Genomic DNA, 6,005 nt, shown 5'->3' on the forward strand with positions numbered 1-6,005 from the left:
GCTGCGCGCTTGACGCACGGCCTGTGCGATTGTCCTCAACGCATGGCTACGTGCTTGGCGCATGGCCTGTGTGCTTGGCTTCAATGCATGGCCTGCGCGCCTAGCATGCTCATGCTCGATGCATGCTTCCTGCCCGTGTCCGCATGGCTCATGTATGCCTTTGCGTTGGTTGTATGCAACCCTTAGCCTTTCTTCAAGTTTTCTTGCTTCCATCCTCCATGCCTTCTTGCGTCCAACATGTTTTAAATTCTTCATAGGCGTTTAGATTTTTAGTCACCCTTTTTGGATAATTTTTTATGTTTTTCTCCCTTTGCCCCACTATCCTTACTTAGGATTTTTCTATTTAACCTCCCACTTTAGATTTAGTGTTAGGGTCTTACATCTTTTCAGATCACAAGAAGTTTATTGAAAAGCTATTTATGTGTGTTTAAATACACCCATCATGCGTTAGTATCTTTAAAGACATGTTTTCTATGCGTTATACTTTACATGCTTTAAAGAGAAAGTCATTTATGACTAGTTTTACTTGAAACGCGATACCGAAGGACATTTGAGAAGGTATCCGACCAACTTGATACCGAAGGACATTTGAGAAGGTATCGAACAGCTCGATACTGAAGGACAAGTTTAGAGAAGGTATCTGAGCAGAAGTACCTAAGGTATGACGGTACTTAGTATGGCCACGTGCACGTAGGTAGTTGAAGTCAGAGATTGAGCAAAAGGGTTCTCTCTTGACTAGCAGTTGGTGTTGGGATTTAACCGTAGCAGGGTTATTCTCAACTAAGAAACAGTTTTAATGTTTTCTGATAAAAATAGCTTTATATGTTTTATGCTTGGAAAATGTTTATACTGCAGTACAAGGTTACTGTAGAAGTTTATATTTCAGTTTAATCTCTTTATTGAGACTTTTGCATGAGAATCAGTTATCTTTCTTAAGTCACTCACTGGGCTAGCAAGCTCACCCCATTTTCAAATATTTTCCTTTCCCCAGGTAGCGGTCAAATCCTCAGGAGATAGCTCTGCATCTGCTCTGCCACTAAAGGACAAAGGATATTGTAACCCGTCTGTTTAGGTGGTTACTGTAAATATTGTACACATGTTACGTTGTTCATATAGGGACTAAGGTTTTGGGCATCGGGACTTGTGAAACTAGTATGTAATTACTCTAAATATGTTGTGTTTTTGAATTAATAAATTTTTGGCCTACAAGGCATCCGTGTATATGAGTTATATGTTGGTATCAGAGTTATTCCGCAAGAGTTATTAGACAGTAAGTGTCAACAAAAGGGTTGATAACTGCTGCAGTCATGTCCTTTCCTAGGCTCAGAGGGTAGTCTGGGACGAGGTGTGGCACCCCTTCCCCCACAATACCTGAAGTAAATTTAGAAAAAAGTATGTGTTGGACAAAAAATTAATTTTTAGAATTAAATAACAAGTAAATCTTAAATTTTAACACTTATATTTATTTGATTTATGAACTTTAAAAAGTGTAAACTTAAACTTTTAATTTTGCGTGTATTAAGTCTTGAACTTTCAATTTTGTGTCAGATAAATTTATGAATTTTAGTTAGAAGAAATGTTGATATACTACTAATACACTAATGATATACTTGAAACTAGTGTTTTTATACCGCATTGATACAATACTAATAAACTAATTCATACATTTAAATGAAATTTGAATAAACAACTATAACTGCTAATGCACTAATAATAAACATACTTGAAATTGAATTTTGAATAAGTATTGGTATACCTACTAATACACCAATACAATACTGAAAATGGATTTAGATTATGAGTGATATACTATTGATACACTAAAAATATATATCAAATGAAATTTTAGTGACCACTTATATACTAATATCTATATTACAGTTAAAATTTAATATGAATGATTGTTGATAAACTACTAACATACTAAATACTTAATATTGCATTTTGAGCTCATTATTATGTACTACTTTAGATATACTGATTATCTACTTACAATTCATTTTGAATTAGTAGTAATATACAATTGAAATGTCAATGCTATACTTTAAGTATCATTTCAAATAATATACTTCATATTTGATATATTAAGAATATCATTGATACATTTTTGTCTCTCTAATCAAGTATATCAATTAATTAATATACAAAATATGAAATATTTGTTATACAATTGATATACAAATTAAATATAACATGTATACCATTACAATCATATAAAATTTTAAAAAATAAAATAGATTAACCAATATAATTTATATTTTGTGTATCATTAGACAGAATTAATACATTTAGTATATACCATCAACACCAAAATTAAATTGATGGAATGAAAATAACTCTAGATTAAAACGAAACAAAAATAAAAATAATATTTACCATAATCGAATAAAAATGTGGACAATAATACAATTAAAATTGTGATATATTAGTTGTATAAATGATATTCTTTAAATAAAATTTATCAATTGATGGATATACCAAATATAAAGTATAACAACTAATTAATGTACCAAAATGTAAAGTATATCAGATATACCTATGATACACAAATGAGATAAAATCATAATAATAAAAAAAATCGGGAATCAAGTTTACAGTTTTAGAAAATCATTGCTATATTTAAAATACTTTTATATTCTTCGCTACCATTGTAATTTTCCTGAAAAAAGTGTAATAAATTTTATTTCAATTAAAACAACAAGCAACAAGAAAAAAGTAGCAAACATATTTGTTTTTTTTCATTATTATTTTTCTTTTTTGAAAAGTAAGATACTAAATAGTTATCAAATCCATTTTTGTTTCTAGTTTTTTAGGAAAGATAAATAAGATACAAGAAACAAAAGATAAGAAATGAAAACATTATTGAATGGACGTAGAGGCATGAAACTCATTCAAACAATAACTATTATGAAGCATAACATTAAATAATTCTTCCTATAAAAGGCCCTTATTCTTCATTTATTCTTCACTTTCTCAAAATACATCCTAAAGATATCAAAGATTTGCACTGATTTCCACTGATGATCACAAGAAGCATTACTATGTCTTCCTCTCTAATTTTTAAGCTTTTCTTCAGTACTATACTCGCTTCGAGCTTCGAATCCGACGATGATGGAAAAAAAGTATAAAGCATTCAAAGTTCTGGACAACTATAATTATGAAATATGTTGGCTTTTCTGTTTTACATGTTTTTTGTTTTGTCTATTTTATTAAAACCTTTGCAGATTTATATTGTCTACATGGGGAAGAAGCTAGAGGACCCTGATTCTGCTCGTTTACATCATAGGGCAATGTTGGAACAAGTTGTTGGCAGGTTCATATTCATGCAAACATGTAGCTTTTTCTGTTGTAGTTTATTTTTTTATTTTTATTTTTATTTTTATTTTTTTAAATTTTGTGTTTTATGCCTAAAAACACGACCCTAAAAAAATCATTATACAAACATGATTTTATGTCGGATTAAGAGACGAACATTGAACAAAATAGATCTACGATAGAAATGTAACATAACTAGGATCAAAATGACTAGTTTCTTAAACATCTAAGGATATCAATGTACCTTTTAAAAGTTCAAAAATAAAAATAGACTCAAATTATTTTGTAAATTTAAGGACAAATAAATCGTACAAACTTGAAACTTTTGACTAAACTAAGATTTAAACTCTATAATAATCTAGAGAGATGGTTTTGTGCCTAAAAAACACCACCCTTTGAAGCTGCATATTTTTCTCACAAGAGTTACAATTTTATACAATTATTTTTTTTAATAAAAATTATTAAGTAGTACCCTGATGAAAGTTTATTGATGATCTTGTATGTTTGTTATCTAAGGACTTTTGCTCCAGAATCTGTACTTTATAGTTACAAGAGAAGTTTCAATGGATTTGTAGTGAACGAAGAAGACGCTGAAAAGATTGTCAGTACATAATTCCTATTCAACATCATCTTATTATTTTAAGATTTAGTCTGGGAAGATTTTTTAAAAACTAGTGGAAATACACTTTTAGTCCCTAAAATTTTATTAAAATTTCATTTCTATCTATAAGTTTTCAAATAAATCAATAGTTTTACCGTATAGATTTGCTTTTGAATCACCATTGGCCAGTCCATCAGGTTTGCAGAGTACATTCTAATAGAAACCGAGCATGACACTATTTTTCACCTAACAATTATTTTAAGTAATTTAAAATTATTTCTTTATTTAGTTTTTTTTTTTTTTAAGAAATTAAGACATAATTTGAGATATGTTTTACAGGTATGGAGGGTGTGGTGTCAGTGTTTTTAAATGAAATGAACGTACTTCATACAACAAGATCATGAGTAGGACAAACTTGTCTCCACTTTTTCCTTTTTCTTTCCTCCAATATCGGTGCAAATTAAAGATGATCAAAATCATTGGTGCTATGTTAGAAAAATTATTGGAGGTCGAGCATATCACATTAGCCGTCCCCTTCGCCCTGCTGATGTGAATACTCCATGAGACACAGACGGCCATGGGACGCACACTGCGTCGACGGCGGCTGGCGGTCTAGTTAGCCAGGCAAATTTGTACGGTCTTGGACTCGGCACAGCGAGAGGAGGTGTTCCCTTAGCGCGCATCGCGGTATACAAGATATGTTGGAAGGATGGGTGCTCTGATGCCGACATTCTTGCAGCATATGATGATGCCATTGCCGATGGAGTCGATATTATTTCGCTTTCAGTGGGTGCGAGGAAACCACGATAGTATTTCAATGATCCCATTGCCATTGGATCTTTCCACGCAATAGAAAAAGGAATATTAACATCCAATTCTGCTGGAAATGAAGGTCCCAGCTTCTTCACCACCACAAGCTTGTCTCCATGGCTACTGTCTGTTGCTGCAAGAACCATAGATAGAAAGTTTGTCACACAAGTGCAAATTGGTAACAGACAAAGCTTTCAGGTGATCATATTATTAATTCTCTTTTCCCCATACATTTTCATAGTCTTAAATGCTAATTCAATGAATTTGCTACAATCTGTTGTATCGTATAATTTCTCCTAACCTCAGTGGGTTAGAAACATTGTTTGGGCATGAGCTGACCCAACTTAGTAGATTAAAGTTTGAGTTAGCTTGAATTGTGATTGATCAACTATTGAATACTAATTATTTGATTATTATATTTATATATATAAATTTTCTTAATTAAGGGTTATTAAAATCTAATAATTTATAATATTTTAATGAACGTTCGCAGGGAGTTTCAATTAACACATTTGATATGAATCGTCAATATCCCCTCGTTCTTGGGCGTGATATACCCAATATAGGTTTCGATAGCTCCACCTCAAGGTAATTTAATTTGTTATTTAAAAATCATATATGTGTGGAAATTGCATCAGCAAAAAAAAAAAAAAAAAAAAAAAAACATAAAAGTTGTTTGTAAGTTAGTAATGGTTTTTCTAAAATTGTAAATAAGGGGAAAAAAATTAAAACCTGATTTCAATTTTTTTTTTTTTTTTTTTATTATTTCCATCTTACCCACATTTGTATATCAATAGGTTCATATGTTGGTATATCAATCAATTGTATACTTTATATCTGGTATATCAATAAGTTGGTATACTTTATTTAAAGAATATCATTTATATAATTAATATATCATAACTTTAATTATGTTACGGTTGACGTTTGTTTATGGTAAATATTATTTTTATTTTATATTATGTATTGATATAGAGTTATTTTCATTCGATAAGTTCAATTTTGATGGTTTTATTTAAGTTTTGACGTAGTTGTGTTCTATTTTCAAAATTGATTTTGACGGTATATCTTAAATACATCAATTGATATATCAAATATAAAATATATTAGTTAATTGATTCTATTTTCGAAATTTGGATATAATTCTAGTGACATATAAGCTACATTTTATTTGATATATCAATTGTGTAAAAAATATTTCATATTTCATTAGTTGATTGATATACTTGATTTAGAGATGAAAAAAAAAAAAAAAAACCATTGTTATTGTTGATATACT

General features: G+C 30.1%; 1 pseudogene; it reads left to right on the forward strand.

The window, feature by feature from the left end:
• The first annotated feature begins 3,041 nt into the window (after positions 1 to 3,041).
• Positions 3,042 to 5,351, forward strand: LOC150030709 (cucumisin-like; annotated as a pseudogene).
• The last annotated feature ends 654 nt before the right edge of the window (positions 5,352 to 6,005 follow it).

Source organism: Benincasa hispida, unplaced genomic scaffold (assembly GCF_027475165.1).
Source record: "Benincasa hispida cultivar pf3 unplaced genomic scaffold, pf3_genome.v1.1 HicScf167, whole genome shotgun sequence".
In the NCBI taxonomy this organism is placed as follows: Eukaryota; Viridiplantae; Streptophyta; class Magnoliopsida; order Cucurbitales; family Cucurbitaceae; genus Benincasa; species Benincasa hispida.